We start from the raw sequence: 19,134 nt of genomic DNA, 5'->3' as shown, positions 1-19,134 counted from the left end.
TCATCCTTCATTACACACATCTGAAGCTTGATTCAGAACATAATAAAGTGTCAAAACATATTTTGAAGCTGGTATATAAAAGCAACCCAAACAACAGTAACAAGTCCTGTTGATATTTAGCTCTGTACTGCGGCAACACACTAAGCAGACTAACGCCACGAAATACGAGAGTCCTAATACTCTAGCACGTTCACTTGAAATCACAGGATCACTCAAAGGCATCTTTCCGAAAGAGACGTGTTGCCTCCACTTTACAAGTATGATTTTCCTCTGGCGCTGATGCCTTTGAGAGCTCCTAAGAGGACTCGTTTGCAAAAACAGATTCTTGCACACCTTTGTTGAATTTCATTCATTTTTTACCTAAAAAAATATAAGCATTTCTAAACTAAAAAAAAAAAAAAAAAAGGCTAACCGGGACCATTTTTGGCAAAATAACATTTAATTTTAAAAATGAGATCAAATTAAGTGAGAGCAAAAGAATCTCACAGAATTATAAGTAAACATACTTAGACATTTTTTGGAGGGAGGAGACAAAAATCGGGCAAAATATTTCAAGGGTAAATTTTTGGGCTGTGAAGCATATTCTGAGACTTTACACGGTATAGAACATTATCTAAACACAAACAAAAATTTTTTTTTAGAATAACCTCTGTATCTGTGTAAAGTCTGGCTAGTAACTTTACCTTGGCTTCACAGGGTTAGAATTGGCTGTCTAAAACTTGACCACATTTCAGCAAGAAGTTCAGAGCAAGATCAAAAGGTCATGACACTTAACTGTGATTAAACTGAAAATATTACTTCTATTTCAACAGAGTTATAGCATTATTATTCTCTTTCTTGGAGATATTGCAAAAAGAAGTAGCACTCCTAGTGACCCTGGGTCGAGAAATGCTAATTTATTACTTTAGAAAGGCTCCCTGCTTTTAAGCAAATGAGGATTTTAATTATAGGGAAGTATTACAAGAAAATGTCTATCTCTAAGTTTTCAATGATCTTAACCTGGTGACTACAGCAAACATTCTATGCCGATCCCAAAGTGCAAATAACAAAAGATGTGAAAAGTGAATTTTTATTTAAGTCTGGCAAAGCGATAGCTTTTATCATTTTGTAACAATCACCATAGTGAAAATACAAACAAAAGCATGATAGCTCAAAAATAACTTGAGAGAAATCCTTCAGAATGATCCCTGAAATCAAATACAGAGCCGGCACTGAAAATCGGAAATACAAATTTATATTGGTCCATATTTGAAATTTTAACTCCATAAATTAACATTACTTTTATAGCAAGCGATTAAAAAAATATGGCATGACTACCTTCTCTTTTTCTACAAAAAGATCCTCTAATTTTGCCTTTAAAAATTATAAATTAAATAGTCTGAGAAGCATTTCAGTATGTTTTAGGAGAACGGCATACTTTTATTATTTTTGTCCTGGAAAATTTTAAACCGTTGATATTTATAACTAAAATTTTTAAAATACTTAATTTTGTTTTAGGGAAAGTTAAAATTCTTCCTGATCACATCCCAAAAAGGATACATAAAATTCTGCCAAACAGAACATTTATGTTGCAGTAATACCAGCAAACCTAACTGGTGGAAATATGAGAGCTTAGCCGATGTTCTTCCTCTAGGTATAATATCTTCAGGATTAATCACCTCATGAACAAACAGAAAAACATTTTTCATCTCAATTAATCTAAATATACAAAAGCCATTGCCCTTCTGATATTTATGCACTAACAGTAAGGCAAGAAGGATAATGATATCAAAACAATGTTTTTAATAATGTAAAAGTGGACTTCTTCGTTCTCTTGACTTTTCTTTTACACTTGCTTCACCACCTTACCTTCATGGAAGCATGAACAGCAACAGAAGATGGCCGTAGGTGTGTCAAAGAAAGTTTAAAATTCCAAGCCACAGAAAGAGAAACAAGTAAACAGCAAATGATTGAGAGGCAAAAAAAAAAAAAAAAGACTGAGTTGGCGTGAAAGGGGCCACAGAGCTCTTCTGAAAGCTCAGATACTTCTAGCCAAATTGAAAACGGAATTTAATTTCTCCAGTTTTATTCAAAAGCTGGAGACACCATTAACCACTGAGGACAGCATACTAAAACACACTATCCTGGTTAGGGGTAGGCAGAGCCAAAGACCTACAAGAAAATTTAAATGATCTAAAAATTTCCGTAGTTACTTTCACACTTGGGCTGTTGAATGCCGTTTCATTTTTGAACCAACGAGAAGCAGAACTACCCCGTCCCGGGCCTATGTTCTCTGCTGAAGATTCATGGACACTTTCCCTGGCAATGCAAACGGTCACCCATGCTGTTAAGTATGGAGCCAACCAGATGACCAGAACTGCAAATTAATTTCTACCCATACATAATTGACATAAGTGAATAATTGCTTTCTTAAGCATGTACATTGAAACACTATCATGAAGGTTACCAACTAACTTACTTTTCTCTTTGATACTTGGTATAGAAACCTAGGTTAACCTCATAGCTTACTTTTTTTTTTTTGACAATTATTAAATGGTCAGTTGATTGTCACCACCTGCAAGAATTAGATGCCCCAGAAAACAGACCCAACTGCATGGAATCGGATGCCGTATCTCATAGCTTCTATCTAATATCTGGCATGACTTCCTCTGGTTCCCTGGTTGAAAGCCAGAAGATCTGTATATTACAATGAAGAGAATATTATTTAAAATGTGTTTAAATGATGGAGTTGGAAATGCTATTGTGAGGAAGTACATTAGGGTCATCAATTTTTTTTTCCCCTTCTAGGGACTTGCTTTTTGTTTAAGGAATCTTAGACTTCAATGTAACCTTGAAAAGCAATGTTTCTTTTGGCTTCTAAAAAATTTATGAGCAGAAATTTAAACCTAAAATAGACAGGGTTTGCATATAGGAGGCTGGGTTGAGACCTCTTAATTGAACAGGCAGCCATCTATCCATGCATTTTTATGGCGCCTACAGATATATTGCTGGAGTACTCAGACAAAGATATTTCACTATCAATACAATCACTGGGGAAAGGAATAAAATAAATCCTAATGCCTACATCTCAGTCTCTGCTTCCATAAGCTTGTGCAACGCAGGAACAGAAGCCTTGTGCTAGATTTGCTACTTAAGCACACATTCAGTTGCCCCAACCTCAGTTCTGCTCCCCTCCCCCCCCACCCCAAGCATGGACTTTCGGCGAACACTCCCTCTGGGAAGGGGAAGAATGACCAAAACATGTCAACAGGGCAAATAGCAGGCAAAAAAACACAGAGATCACCTTCACGGAGTTTATGTTCTTTAGATAGGAAGCAAAGATGGAATGTTGCTAAATCTTCCTTGTGCTCAACTTTCTCCTCTCCGGTCCCTTCACTGTACATCCATCTCTTACGGTGCGATTTATACTATGTTATACTAAGGGGATCTTAAATGATGTCCTATGAGAATCTGAATTCCATAAGAAAAGAGTTCCTTTCTCACTCTTTTCTTGTCCGCAGTACCTTCCAAGGGTGCCTGGCCTGGCCAAGGATTCACTAAGTCCTGAACTCAAGACATGAATTTTCAATACAAGTAACTTGTCGTTTCAGCTTTCTAACACTGGGCCACTGCCAGCGACTGGAAAAACATACTAAAGTCATACCTAAAGGGGACTGAGACTCACAAACTGAGGAAGGAGGGCAAATAAAAGGCCTTTATTTCTGCTTGATGTTCCCCTTCGTGGGGCCTGGCAAGGGAGAGACAGGTTTGTTGGCTGGGAAATCTTGCTCAGTGGTTAGCAGTCGCAGACAACCACCTTCCATGATGCCCTGGCCGGCACACACCACAAGAGGCTCCTTGGAGGAACAAGAGCTGAGGACAGTGTCTGACCCAGAGGAGGCCCCCCAAAAATGTGTACAGTCTACAATGATGGATGGTGGAGGGCCTTTCCAAACATTCAAAAAATACAAAGCTGAGAGAAATCTGCCATATTCTGACACCTGAGGAGTACCTCAAAATCCCAACAGCTGCTGTGGTGAAAAATTGATAAAGGAAGAACAGACATGACGTGGTGAAGAACTCTTCTCACCCTGACACAAATCAGTGTAATTCCTATTTGGTTATCATGATATCAACAAAAGTCTGTGGACCATAAAGGGACAAATTCTGGTTCCACCAGAAAAATAATTCCACCTAAGTTTCAACCTCCCTCCCTGCATTATGATTTAGCTAAAAATGAAGACTCAAAAGCCTCTGTTAAACTTCTGTGTCCAGGGGCGCCTGGGTGGCTCAGTGGGTTGAGCCGCTGCCTTCGGCTCAGGTCATGATCTCAGGGTCCTGGGATCGAGTCCCGCATCGGGCTCTCTGCTCAGCAGGGAGCCTGCTTCCCTCTCTCTCTCTCTCTCTGCCTGCCTCTCTGTCTACTTGTGATCTCTCTCTGTCAAATAAATAAATAAAATCTTAAAAAACAAAAACAAAAACAAAAAACTTCTGTGTCCAGTTCTAAGTCTCCCCAATGGAAAGGGAGATAATGAAGAAGTCAGAGGCATCCAGGAACATAAATGAGAGTCAGCTGTGAGAAAAAAAGTGAAAATTCCACCTAAAAAGAGTTTCCAGTTGTTTGTGGTGTGAAAAGAAAAGGCAAAGACAGGAATGAATACTCTGGTGCAAATAAATGAAGAGTTAGGAGCCCTTCTGGAAGAAAAGAAAATAAGGACTGGAGTAATTATACTCTGAGTATAATTAACAGTTACACTTCACAATTGTAGCCCTTAAGGATACTCAAAATTCAGGTAAGTTTTGTTTCTCATGGTTCAGGAAGACAGAGTTCTTTGCAAAAGAGGCCAAAACACACCAAGATTCATTTTTTCTACATCCATGAAGTTATGACGGAAAAACAGTTCTCCCTGTGATTGCTAGTATAAGGTTTAGAATTACTCTACCGGGACCCTCCAGTATCACAACATGTTATGATAGTAAAGAAATCTGGAAGGGCAAATGGTTATGATAGTCACATTTGTTTATTAGTCATTAGAGCTTAGTTACAAAAGAAATATTCTAAGACTTTAAATATTTAAGGCTATTATCTATTTTTCCCCAGTATCACCATGACCTTAAAGACTGAGGTGTGAGGAAATTATCTGAAATACCTTTGTCTGAGAAGGCAGAATGTCAGTGTCTAGGTGCACATATGTATATAGTTTGTAGCTTACATGTGAACACTGTAATACCATCAGCTAACCCTAACATTATCCATCATGGTCTGGTGAAGAACAAACAGATTTATAATACCATCATTCAATCTGGGGCCACTAAATGTATTCAATTATTATTAGCTTTTCAGAGAATAGATAAAATCCTTTAAGCTCAGTGAATAACCAAACCAATATTTAATGTCAATTAATGTGCACAGTTGTGACCCACTTAATAAAAAATTAACATACAACAACCTAGTTTTTAACACAGATAAATCATGAGGTGACTCCCACCAACCAAGTTTTCTTAGCTTCCAAAATGGAAACACTCCACAGGCCTTTAAATGGAAGTCTTATCTTGATTGGCTATAAAATACAAACTTTGATCTCCATAACTTTCCCAGTAAGCTAGAAGGGAGTGTTTGTATGGATAAGTGTGTGCTTGAGATAACCGCAGTCACGAAGTCCTTCACCAGAAGGGAGATGGGGAGATACAGCAGAGGAAAAGCCCTTGTTCCAAAAGAATGAGGCTAGCGTGCACACGTGGGTCTTCCTCCCCTCTAATCCAGACTCGGACAGAGGAGGAAGGCTGTGTTCATGCAGCAGTGACTTGGAAGGACTCCACCAGACCACCCCGGGGGCTGCCAGCTGCTCAGGAGATCTACCTCTTAGCCATTCCCCTGGATTGCATTTTCAGGGCATACTTTAAAAAGTGTTACATAATCTAGGTTACTACCATTTTTTTTTCTTGAAAAAAAAAATTTTTTTTAAATGTCTTCCTGAAGAAGAATTTGTGAAATATTAAATTTGCAGGAATTAGAGTTTTTGGCATTAGTGCTGGTATTCAGAGCCCATCTGTTTAGTCGGGACTGTGTATGATGATGAGACCGTTTAGGTTGAAGAGTGAGTCAACTGTCTTATCACCTACTCATAAATGTGTTATTTTTCTATGTGCACAAGGAGGTTGTGGAATGATATAGTCTTAACACGTTGAGAAAAAAAATAAAATGGCGTAACTATTGTGTTATGACAGTGAGGGGGAATCATTTCTAAGCTTTAAAGATGACAAATTCAGTCACTCTGAAAGTAACCACGAAATGACTCAATCTTAAGCCTTCAATCTTTTAACGAGGCTGATTTCAAGTAATGATCAGGTTTTTCAGTGAAGTTCTACATGAAGTCAAGGGCAAGAAGGTGGAGAGTATAAAAGATCTGCAAGCACGATACTAAATTTATAATTTCTTACATCTTCTTTGACAAGGGTCTATGACTAAAATAAACTATAGTATTCAGGTAATCATTTTGAGTTTTGTTTTTCCCACAACAGGAAATATGATGGTAACCTGTTGATCAATTCAGAACTCCAAAGTTACTGAGTCAACCTGGTCACCTACCCACTCATGTATAAACAAAGATGTGCTTTAAAAGTGATCACATCCCCTTTTTAGTCACTTTTTTCACAAAAAAAATTAATTAGAACAGTAAGTTGTTAGAGTTCTTAAGCAGAAGAATATATACTTGAAGATTACTCAAATAATCATCTACACAACTTAAAATAGAAAACTTCTCTGTATACTTTCATGTTATAAAAACAAATGTGTCAATTGAAAATGATGCACAGTTGAGTTGTAGTCTATATGCATTATTTTCTTGTATCTGAATATCTATAAATTTATTACAATAACAAAGTGACCCCTGTTATAGGGGACATGTAAGCTCAGGATATACACTAAATATTAGCTTTTCTTGCATTCATATTTTACTACTGAAAGGGGTATGAAATGACCAAAAAAAAAAAAAGGTGTTAAAAAAATCTCAACTATATAACTGCTCTGGAGCTCAGTTTCCTCATCTGTAAAATGGGGACAGTAATCATGTTACCTAACTTAACAGGACTGTTATAGAGATCAACTAAAATAATACAAGAAAACCTGGTTTTAAAACTATAAGGTCCCCCCCAAAAAAGAAATGTGCATTTACCACAGCAATATAAATCTTTTCATCCAAATGCGGTTTTTTGTTTCTTTTTAAAAATCAGACCCAACCCATATATGATGTGATTCTGGTATAAAACATCAGTATCATAGACCTGATTTAAAAGGAAAGGTTCTTAATTCCCATATACTGGGAAAGAGATTATCTCTGATAATGGAAATGTAAATCTCAGCTTGCCGTTGTTTATTCCAGACAGACATTTGTGTGTTAAGTCTGTTTATCAGGCAACACTTTGTCTAAGCCAGGAAGTAGTCAGTCTTTGTAACAAGATGTATGCAAATGAATTTCCCATGAGTCTCTGCAGCAAACTGTAGCAAGGAAAAAAAATTCCTTGTTACTTTACCAGCAAGAAGCTACCTCAAAAGTAGACTAGAGACAGACCTATGAGCGAGACTATGCTGATTAGTTTAAATGAGTCCTAAACATGTGCTCACAGTCTGTTGCTCTTTATTCTAAGCAGACTTGGTGCATTACATCTGTTTATCAGACAACACTCTGTCTGGGTATTCAGGCTTTGTAACCTGTGTGAAAATGAACGGTGACCATAATCCTATGAAATAACCTGTCTGAGGCAAAACTCCAAACCTCCTCTTTAAGAATCCCCACCAACAAAGTTCCCATGAAACCTTTGAAACTTAAAAAAAAAAAAAAAAAAAAATTCATAGAGCTCTAACTTTTTGCCCACCTTCTATCTTAAATAACTTTTCTACATTCATTGGTTCTCCTAAGGGCATGACGGACTCAAAGCAGAATGGTGAATTTTATCATTTTATCAAGCAAACTGGACTGATAAAAAATTGCTAAATATGCCCTACCTAACCATCAAAAAACAGATTTTTTTTTTAAAGAAAATACTTTTCTATTATAATAAAAAAGTAGTCTTTAATCCTATTATGGGATCTTTTTTTTTTTTTTAATCCTACTATAACCAACTCTTTAAAAAAATTCTGTACAGGAAGAATGGAACAGTGTATTTCTTTTCTTTCCGTTTTTCTTGTTGGTTTTCTACAGGGTTTGAAGAATCTTACCAGAGGAATCGAATTAGTTTAAGCTTGTCTTCCTAGACAAAATAAACACTTTAGGACTCTACTTGTTTGTATTCTCCTCAGCGGTGCTGTATGCATCAGCAGCTAAAAACAAAGAAACTTTTTAGCTGCTCAGACAAAATGCAGAAGCTTCCCAAACAAGGAGGCAAGGGAGGGGGTCGGGCTGGAGAGGAGGGTATGGGTGGAGAAGTGTGCGGAAAGTCTGACAGTCCATTCAATATAGGGATGATGGCTATAATGCATCCAGGGTCCCTTTGCTAATTAAATATGCACTGGCACAGTTTTGATCGATGCAGGCCATGGATCAGGTGACACACCTGTAAAATCTTGAGTCCAGAGCTCCCAGGAAAAGGGAAAATGCAGTCTTGTCTCCTTATCTTTGTTTTCAAAGGCTCTCAATTTCTGTGCTTAGATATCTAATTTAATTCTCTCACCCCTCAGCAAACTGGATTAGGGAAGTCAATACTGCCTTTGTGCATCGACAGGAAAACACAGCTTTCCTTTTATTCAATTTAGCTATGACCTTTAGACAAAGATAATGACAACTGTCTAAAAGTAAGGTTAAGGCCTCAAGAAGACCCCCAGAGCTCGGGCTCCCATGGAATTTGGGATGACAAGGTGGTGGGGTGTGCTGTGACTGCTTCCCGCCTGAAAAGGCAAAAAGGAGGAAAGGGGACTCAGAGGGGAGGCCAGGAACGAGGGGCACAGAGAAAACACAAGTGGAAGAGATTCGAATCCACTGACTACACAACCAAACTCTCAGAACTCAAACGACTGGACCCGTGTCACATCCATAACCAGAAAATAATTCTGTGAAAGAACAGGAGTGAGAATGGCATAGTAACAATTTGCCTAAGAAGTGGAGACACCCTCATGAGAAGGTTAAAGATTCTATGGCTGGGTAAATCAGGATATTGGGGGAGAGGGTTGTTTGTTTGTTTCTTTTTGGTCTTTATCCTGAAGCATTTGAGAAAACAGGACCATCCATCAGTGTATTATGAATTACACCCCTGGTGAGGACTAGAACTAGATATTTTGGACAAGTCTGGGTTTCTGCAGTGTTAGCAGTGTTCACACCACTACTCCTAACTGAAGGGGAAAATGACAGCGGAACATCTTCCCGAAACAGTAAACTGCTTCCTTTTTAATTCCTTGACCTTGGGCCTACTCATTCCATTCATGAAGTCATTGCATTCATTAATGCACCCACTGTGTGCCTCTGGCCCTGTGTACCTAGAGACACAAAAGTTTAAAAGGTAAGGTCTCTGTTCTCAGGGAGCTCTCCGTCTATGCGGCTAATAATAACATGATCAAGATTCTGGGGCATCTCCTCTTGATTGAGTCCTATCTCCTAGTAAAAATCAAAGTACAGCAGCGCATTATTGTACACACACCTAATTGCTTTTACTCTCTGTTAGCAGGAATCAGTGCCACTAAATGTAGCCTGGTAACAAAATTTACAGGAGCTGGGATGCTAACTGTTGGCAGTAATGGCGGGGAGCCGCTTTTCTAGGGAGCTATGGGAGGCTGAGACAGAGTCCTTTTAAGAGAAATGGGGCACTGTTATTGTATAATTGGCATTGTTGGGCATTGGGGAAAACTACCAAAATAGCTCTTTTGAATCAGATTTTCCCCACAGAAACAATTTCACATATAGTGCCAAACAGTATTGCTGATCAGGCCTGGTGTCCTCCCTGTGAACAGAAAGGACAGTTCTAACAGAAGCAGCTGAGGTACAAGCCAAGGAGGCAAAGATATTATTAGCAAGCCTGGGTCTGAGGCCTCGCTTGGCAATTGGGCAAGGCCCGTTGCTTCTCCTCATCTTCTAAACGCCTGAGTTTCAAGATTATGAGGACTGAGTGGCGTGATTTTAAATGCCTTGTAAATTATAAGAGCAATAATTCTCTAACAGCCCACTGCACAGAAGCAGGTTTTCGAAAGTATATAAACTGGGGAAAGAATTGCACTGACTACCTCCTTTTATTTCCTGCCTCATTATTTTTATTGCCAGATAGTACAGTATCTGGAACATATAGGTACTAATAGATGTTTGTTGAAATGGAATGGAAATCAAAAAGTGAAAAAATAGCTCTCTTAGGGTCATGAAATACAACAGGGCCCACCTTGGGAGAGGTTAACAGATATTTTGGGTGGATTCTCTGGCTTTGGGGAGACTGGAAGACAGGATAGTGGTCTACTCCACATGGTAAGGGAAGACCCTACAGAGGTCAGAAGGCCTGTTTTCTGGACCAGAATGAGGGGCATGTTAGGTAGCTTGTAAAGATTCTTTGCAGCCCTAGAATTCTAATTTGAAATAGATTATGGGCAATTCAGTGGTTGGTCTTTTGGCTGCATTCAAGCCTGGGACCCTATCCCATCCAAAGGGACTGGTTGATATTTTCTTATTTACTGCCAATTATAAGTGCAATTAGTAAAACATGAGTGCAATAATCATTATAAGTCGAAGACTGTCTCTTCTTTACTTTATAAATGACCGCAAATAGCCCACTAAGAATCACAAATGTTTCTCTTCGGTGACTTGGCCTACCCTGACCACTGAAGGCTACAAGCAATGTTTTCTCTTTAGACCTTGATCCACCTGTCATCCGGAGCATTAGAAAACACTGTGTTTTAGGAGCTACTGACTAAGGTATCCTTAAAGAATTTAGTCTAGGTCCAAAGTCCTAGGATTTAAAACAATACTTGTTAAAAAATATTTCAGATATACTTCATACACACACACACACACACACACACACACACACGTATTATAGATACATGATAGCTATATAATATATATTTTATATATATAGGATTTATATATACATATATAGAGTCTTTTTTTAAAAAAAGCTTCTACCCTTACATTTAAAAAAGATTCTATTTATTTATTTGAGAGAGGAGAGAGAGAAGCACAAGCACATGAGCCAGGGGGAGGGGCAGAGGGAGAGCCAGAAGTAGGCTCCCTGAGGGACAGGGGACTCCATCCCAGGATCCTCAGATCTGACCTCAGCTGAAGGCAGATACTTAACTGACTGAGCGACCCAGGTGCCCCTTAATAATCCTTACACACTGACAATAACTTTTCCCTATAACTTGGTTTCTGAACCTATAACAAACATGCATGAATATGGGAAGTTATCATTTGCCCAACCGAAAAATGATTCTCAGACTTCCCATAGGATCATCACAAAGCTCAAGTGATATCTGATTCTCTACCAATTCACCCAAGTCTTTTGCAAGTAGAAATAAGCGTGTATGTTTTGCTTTATGTCTTTATGATAGATAAAATGATTTAAATGTACTGAATCATTTCACTTTCAGGAGTTTCCATTTGGATCCTATCATGGCTTTCTCCTTGACATATGCAGTGCTAAGTTATTTAAAATTAATTGCAGTACAATATTTTAAAATTTCTTCACATGGTGCTAATCTCAAGTGCTTTGGATGTTTGAACCACACTTGGAAGCCATCAGGTTCTGTGTATCTCTCATGGAGCAGTCGAACATGCTAAAAAGATTAGTCAGTGAACTTTAATCTATAACCGAAACTATACTGAATTATAAAATTTCAAAAATGTGTGAGTTGATACAAATGAGAAAACTCCAAACAGTCTACATAACAAGGAAAAAAACAAACCTAGATAATTAAAACGCATGAATTGACTCATATCGCTTTAAAAGCCAGAAAAGCTTTCAGAAATCCACCTGAGTGTGGGGTCCTGCTACTTGAACACAATTAGGGACAAGTTGGACTCACATATTCATTTAAAGTTCATTTATCTGCATTTCTGTTTTCATTTTAGGACACAGTCTACATTCTTTTCTGTGGTGACATTGGTGTAGGGGATACGTATTTCCCACTTTAGGAACTCAGTATGGACAAATAATTTGCTTACTAATGATCCTACAATTCAACTGTCTTCCATACAATGCCTAGTGGTAGTTTGGGTCAGAGTAGCCAAACGAATTCTCTTCAGGATGTGTTTTTATTTGCTTATTTATTTTTAAAGATTTTAGTTATTCATTTGAGATAGGCTAGCGAGCAGGGGTCCGGGGTTTGGGGGGGCGGGGCAGACAGAAAGAGACAGAGCAGCAGACTCCCCCCTGAGCTCAGAGCCCCATGAAGATGAGAACATGGGGCTCGATCCCAGGTCCCTGGGATCACAACCTGAGCCAAAGGCAAACGCTTAACTGACTGGGCCACACCGGTGTCTCCAGGATGTGTTTTTAAAATAAGAGTTTCTTGTCACCTGGATTTATTTTGATTAAAAAAATCATGTGTTCTGAGAAGTCTAATATAAGATGCTATTTCAACAGCTACTCCTCATCAAAAATTCTAAGTGGATGATTCGATCTTTACTCTGATCCTTTTGAAGGCTCCTTTATAAAAAAAAATCGTCGGTACTCTATGCAATGACTCGTAATTAGTCATTCTTCGGAAGAAGCAGCTTGCTTATTTCAGTCCATCAAACTTTTACTGATCACCTACTGTATGCAAAAGCACTGTGAGTTTTTTATTCAGTCCCAAGGTAACTCATAATGTAGATTAAGAATTCCACTCATTCAACTCTATACCATTTAGAAATGTGTACATTGCTTGTTTTTTAAAAGTAGCTACTTTCCCCATCTCCCCGGGTGGTAGTAACACAGAGTTAGAACCCCTTCCAAAGTTTATCAGGGGAGGATGGGAGGAGGTGAATGTTTCTATAAATAAGAAAGAGCTTATCTGTTTGTTTTATAGTCAACAAAAAAGACAAATCCCTGGGATGCATGATTTTTCCAATTTTTTGTTCATGGTGGAAAGCCTATAGGGAGGTGCAGGGACCAGTGAATACAACAAAAACCAGCAGTTCTCCTTGCCAATCATGCCCCCGCTTTCACACATCCTCACCTCTCCTCCCTACCTCAGCTGGGCTTCACAGGGCACCATTTCAACCCCAGCAACATTCCCACAGCCAAGGCCCTAACCTATGGTTCTCAGTGACTTCAATATCACCGCCATTTTTCGGATGTACAATCTTACAAAAAGCAAAGAATAAACAGTGGCTAGACCATTTTTGGTTGGAACCTATGACTGTCCTTTCCAAACTCTGTCCTATTGTATTTTTTGGTTACCAAAATAGAAAACACAATGAGTGGGGAAAACAAAGAAAAAGAAGAAACAATAGGGAAAAAAAAAAAAAAAAGAAGCAGTAACAAAAGTGATATCATTTGAACTGGGGTCAGAAATAGCAGTTCTTCCAGTGGGATAGGAAATTTTAGCTGGAACAGACAGAGGGAAAGTTACAAGTAAAAATCAGTTTATTTAGCAGTGAAAGGTAAAATAAGTCCCCGCAGAGCATCTCTAAATTGCCGGGTTAGTCCTGGGGAATGGATGGAACGGTCTCGGCATCCCCTTAACACGGGGACGATGTTTTTCTTTCTTTTCCTTGGATGCTGGCTATCATCTCCACAAACAGCACATCAATTCACAAGACTTTTCCATTTAGTAACTTGGGGACAATTTTTTCTTGTTAACATCTCACCCAAATGATTTCAACAATATCACTGGGTTGGTTTCCATTTTCCACTTTTATTTTCTACTTTAACAACTAACCTAATGATGTAATGATTTCCTTTTCCCCTGTAAATGGAAATCCTGTAGAAAGGGAAAAAAATGTCTGGAGTCTTAGTCAACAAAGCTGTGAGTCTACCATAAAAAACTGCCTCGTGTCTACCCCCCAGCCGCTGCAGCCGTGTATTCTCCCAACTGGCCTGAAAAATCAGAGAGCATTTTGTTTTAATACCTGCTATTGTGGTATTGTATGGACATGCCTTGACTTCACAGGGGAAGACTTTACACAAACATATTTGGAAGGAATTGCATTTGAAAAACAGGCCAAAAGAAAATTCTACGTTAATGGAGAGTAACATCGCACCAGTAGTAGATAGGGAAATGAATTATTCAAAACGATACAAACACTGATGTCATAATGAATAGAGGCAGGCTCTCAGGAACCTTCCCGAGAAAAGCTGGTATTTACACAGTAATTGGAAGCAAAACACAACAAAATAAAAAAGATTTCCACATAAAGAAAATCTTATACATTGCTTTTCATAACCCCATCAAAACTCATTCTGTGGCACTCTCCAGGTGCACACTCTTGATTTCCGGGAGGGGAGAGAGTACAGAACAACAAGAAGCCCGGAGAAGAAATTCATGCGGAACATCCAACGTTACTCAACATTTTCAAGTAACCATGATATGTCACATAGGCCACATGATGCAAGTACATTTAAATATAAGTTTCTATATCTGTGGAAAAATAAAAAAGATCAGAAGTCTGAATCTGGAAAAAGCAAAATCTCTTGCAGGTTTAGAAAGCATATACAAAACCTGGCAAAGGAAAACACTGTTCACTGCCACCATCTGCTTTCTGGCACACTGAGGAAACTTTTACTAACAGCAACATTTTCTTACATTAGAAAATCCACTAATTAGTTTTGTTGTAATAAGAGAAATAACCTTTGCATGGAAGGCAGATCACCAACCTGGTGGTTTTTTTTTTTCCTTTTTTTTTGTCATTGGCTGCCCCTTCCAGTACGGCCTGGCCTGTAACGTTTCCACGTGCTGCTCACCTCTGAGTTCTCCTCTACTGGAGTACTTTATTAGTCCCTGTTAGGTCTAAAGGAAGTATTCACAAACGAGAGATCAAAAGTGAGAGCAACAGAGGGGAAAAGCTTTCAGATATCTGACTTAATATAAAAAAAAAATAATAATAAAATAAAAGAACACCAAGTTCATAATCAGGAAATCTGGGATACAGAATCAATTGTGAAAAGCTCGGTCAACCTAAATCCCACTGACCTTATCTTTAAGGCTATTAAAGACAAGGAGACCTAGTTTTTCCCTAAAATTTCTTAATTCTTTAAGTCTAAATCATGTTTTCCTCAGAACTGGATGTCCCCAGAAACTACTGATTGCAGAAGAGTAGATGGGGCTTCAGATGTCACTGATAAGTCTGATTTAATTTATGAAATGTCATCCATGGGATTAAAATACTAAGGCGGGGCACCTGGGTGGCTCAGTGGTTAAGCCTTTGCCTTCGGCTCAGGTCATGATCTCAGGGTCCTGGAATCAAGTCCCACGTTGGGCTCTCTCTGCTCTGCAGGGAGCCTGCTTCCTCCTCTCTCTCTCTCTGCCTGCCTCTCTGCCCACTTGTGATCTCTCTCTGTCAAATAAATAAAATCTTTAAAAAAAAAAAATACTACCAAGGCAGCAACCAACGAAATGAAAGCTCAACTAAAATTCCTTAATGATACAGTCTAAGCATTCTGTCAGCTTATCATTCCATAAATAAAACCAAATATGTGTTGAGCACTTGCTGTGTGCCAAACACTCTTGGGAACCCTGGCGACAGAAGAGTGAGTAGAAGGCTCCCAAAGGCCTGTGCTCCTCATCTCCGCATTACACCAACCCTACAAAGTTAGGAACATGCATCCGCTGAAGAATTCAACAGCAAATCGCCATGCTGCTCAAAACTGGACAGCACCAACGCACAGAGAAACATGGCCCCTGGGGCGCATGACACCGAAAAACCTTTTAAAAAGTTTCTTGAGAAAATAAAATAAATGGGCACAATCTTTGCTGAAAAATCATATGGGAAATAGGCTCATTCCTTTAGAATGAGGAAAAGCAAAGCAGAACACTGGGGCGATGACCATGAAAGTGTAGACACGGCCTTTCCTGTGAAAGATGTCTCTGGCTTAAATTGTTCAAACTGGACCTCTGCCCTGATGGAACAATTCATTAATTCAAAACTCCACTTTTTCCATTTTTTAAAAGATTTTGTTTATTTATTTATCTATTTTTTTATTTGGAGAGCATGAGTGGGGGAGGGGCAGAGAGAGAGAGAGAGAGGGAGGGAGAGAGAACCTCAAGCAGACTCCTTACGAAGTGAGAGGAGCCTGGTGTGGGGCTCCATCCCATGACCCCCGAGATCACAGCCTGAGCAGAAATGAAGAGTCTCCCTCACTTATCAGTCTGAGCCACCTAGGCGCCCCACAATCACCCATTTTTTATACAATTTTTTCAGTAGGCTCAATTTTATCTAAATTTAAAACCAAAACTGCAACACCGGATGATCTATTGCAAACTCGAAAGTTCTTCTGCCTCAGGAATGAGTGACAGCCTTGCAAAGTTTAATGAGCCCACCCGTATCGCACAAACAAGCCCATACTGCTATTCTCAACTGTATGGCCACAGCACGTTGATAACTAGGACAATGTCCATCGGGTTCATTAAACTTCAGTTGCCATTAAAATACATTAATTAAAACTATAGCACTTAACCCACGGCCTTCTATCAAATATTTGAAAAGATTTCAGTCAATTTGTACAGTTCTGACTTTGCTTTTACCCTGTTTTTGCCAACACCCTATTTAGGCACAGAAAGCAGCCGCATTCTTTCCCGAGCCCTGTTAGTCACATTTGTACAGTGCAGATCCCTGTCCTGAATTTAGAAGGTAATTCAGTACAGAAGAGGATGAAGACGGAATCCTCTCCCTTCCTCTTGGCAGAATTAATCACTCCCTTCCTCTGGCTCCCTACAGCCTGGTTACTAAGAACAGGGCTCGGCTCCTATTTCATTTCTCTGTGTGTATAATCCCCCATCTGCCTTCCCAACACGCTGTAAACCCTTGAGGGCACAAGGCTGCTACTTGCCTAAAGAAAGTGTGCATAGTAAATGCTCAGTAAGTGACCCTGAACAGAAGAATAAAGGGGAGGGGCCAGACTAGGTAAGACTTTTAAGCAAGGACTATCCCAGAGATGGCTTATAGACCTTTCTATCTCCTAGCAGAAACAAAATCCAGTTAGAAAACATACTAGGTTGTTGTTGTTTTTTTTTTCAATTAAGGCTATAATTCATGAAATGGTTACATATGAGATAGCAACTTCCCCATCTCTACCAGCAACGGCCAAATGTCTCCCCTCGTGCTCACAATAATCCTATCAATGCAATATTTGAAACACAAACCAACATAAATAGGACTCTAAAAGGGAAGTAGATTACTCAAATCATGAGACACTTCTGACAATTCTTTGCAAATATTTTGGGACCAGCCTTTAAAAACATTTCCTGTTATGTGTAGTAGAAGGAATAAAGTTAAGTTTAAAATGTTATTTAATGTAAATCCTTTAAGATCAATCCTACAGAAAATTTCTGTAGTATACAATGATGGGCTTTTGCGTTTCTGGTTTCATAATTACTGATGACTCTTTGATAAATACTGGAAGGCAGTAACACTTTACTAAGTATATGAAGGAGTAACATAGCTATGTTTGGACTAGCGTATTAGTAAAGCTGCTGTCAATGAAAATAGCAACAGCATCAAAAGGACATCTTAGGTTACATTCAGATCATTAAAAATAAGATATGAGAAATTCCTTTTTAGTTTTCATTGTAGCATGCATTTTAGGAGATGGATATCGAAACTATGTTGAACAAGTTGTGAGACAAGAGACCGATTCCAGCATGTAGCCTGTTTGCCGTGCCCTATTTTCACTCAACAGAACAGCTTTTACCTTTGACTTGATGTAGACAGAATCTTAGATACTCTTAAAAGTCTTCTTTTTTTTTTTTCCCCCAAAAACCTGGCCTGAGGTTGAGAATGCTATATCTAAAATCAGCCAAAAGTTGTGAAAACGGCCTATTATACACACACACACACGTGTGTGTGTGTATGTGTGTGTTGAGCTTTTATTAGGTGCTATATACTACCAGACTATATTTAGAATATCCATGAAGTGATGTGATTTTGTACACATGACCAAACAATATACTGCACATTTTCAAGGGAGGTAAGGGCATATAATGAAGGATGCTGAACTAAGAATTAAGATTAAGTATACTTAAATAATACAATGAGAGGGAAAGAAAGCTTCACATAAGAGGCTAAGTAAAAAATGGAAAATTCATGACCTGGGATAATTATCTGCATGCTTATATTGCTACAGAAATTGATGATTAGCTAGCTAACCTTAGGCAGCACAGACAGACCAATTTCTGTCACATCCCTCTGACCTGTTCTTCTCTTATCTCTCTGGGTAACTGAGGTAAAATTCTGCTAAGGATAAAATTCTGCTAAGGTTTCCCTCTGGCTGAATAAAGGAATGGACCTTGAAAAATATAAAGAAAATAATTATTTTGCAATTTGCCAAAAATGGGTGGACAATAAGGAACAACTGGGAGGCCCTTAATAACAATATTTGAATGCTGCGCTGAAGTTGGACAGTTTTCACTTATTTACCACATTTATAAAAATGGTACATCCTTTTCTCCCAAGCCTTGCAATTCCCTTCCCAGGCTAGCATGAGCATACACATGCACTCACACACAAGCATATAAATGGTGACTATTCCTCTTCTTGACTAACATTCTTCTTGACCAAATAAATAAATAAATAAAGCACACAGAAACCGGAGTCTGTGTTCAGAGAATTCTTATTTTCTGCTTTAAATTTAACAATACTTAGGGAGTAAAACGTATGGTAGGTAGATACATAGGGCTAGAAATACTTGCTGCAGGGCTTAAATTCTGGTCTTCCTAAAGGCAGACTAGCAGGAACCACGTCAAATTCATGTGGGGAGCTTGAGTCTCAAATTCAAAATCAACTACCAAAGGATCTGCATTACCACAGTTCAGCAGCAGAGTCCCATAGTTTCTGCTTCTGTGATGGTAAGAAGCCTATGATCCCATGTGAGGTGCCAAGAAAAAAAGATCCCCCCTTTTCTCCTCATTCCAGCTACTTCCAGTCAGGTTTCAAGGTGACTAAAGACCAAAACCTTCCACCAAAATGAAAACCTTAAGGGAGGGTCTGTACTCACTGGGGGATACAACAAAACGCTAGTCTAAAAAGGTTCTGGGCCCCTACAGTA

At 38.8% G+C, this 19,134-nt stretch overlaps 1 protein-coding gene across 3 annotated transcripts in view; it reads right to left on the bottom strand.

The window, feature by feature from the left end:
• LOC111143037 (nuclear factor I A) overlaps window positions 1–19,134 on the bottom strand; it is a 357,887-nt gene that overhangs the window by 173,306 nt on the left and 165,447 nt on the right. The window lies entirely within an intron of this gene.

Source organism: Enhydra lutris, unplaced genomic scaffold, assembly GCF_002288905.1.
Source record: "Enhydra lutris kenyoni isolate GAN:26980312 unplaced genomic scaffold, ASM228890v2 scaffoldscaffold9, whole genome shotgun sequence".
NCBI lineage: Eukaryota > Metazoa > Chordata > Mammalia > Carnivora > Mustelidae > Enhydra > Enhydra lutris.
The sequence above is the reverse complement of the archived record's forward strand: the minus strand, read 5'-3'. Positions and strand labels throughout refer to the sequence as shown.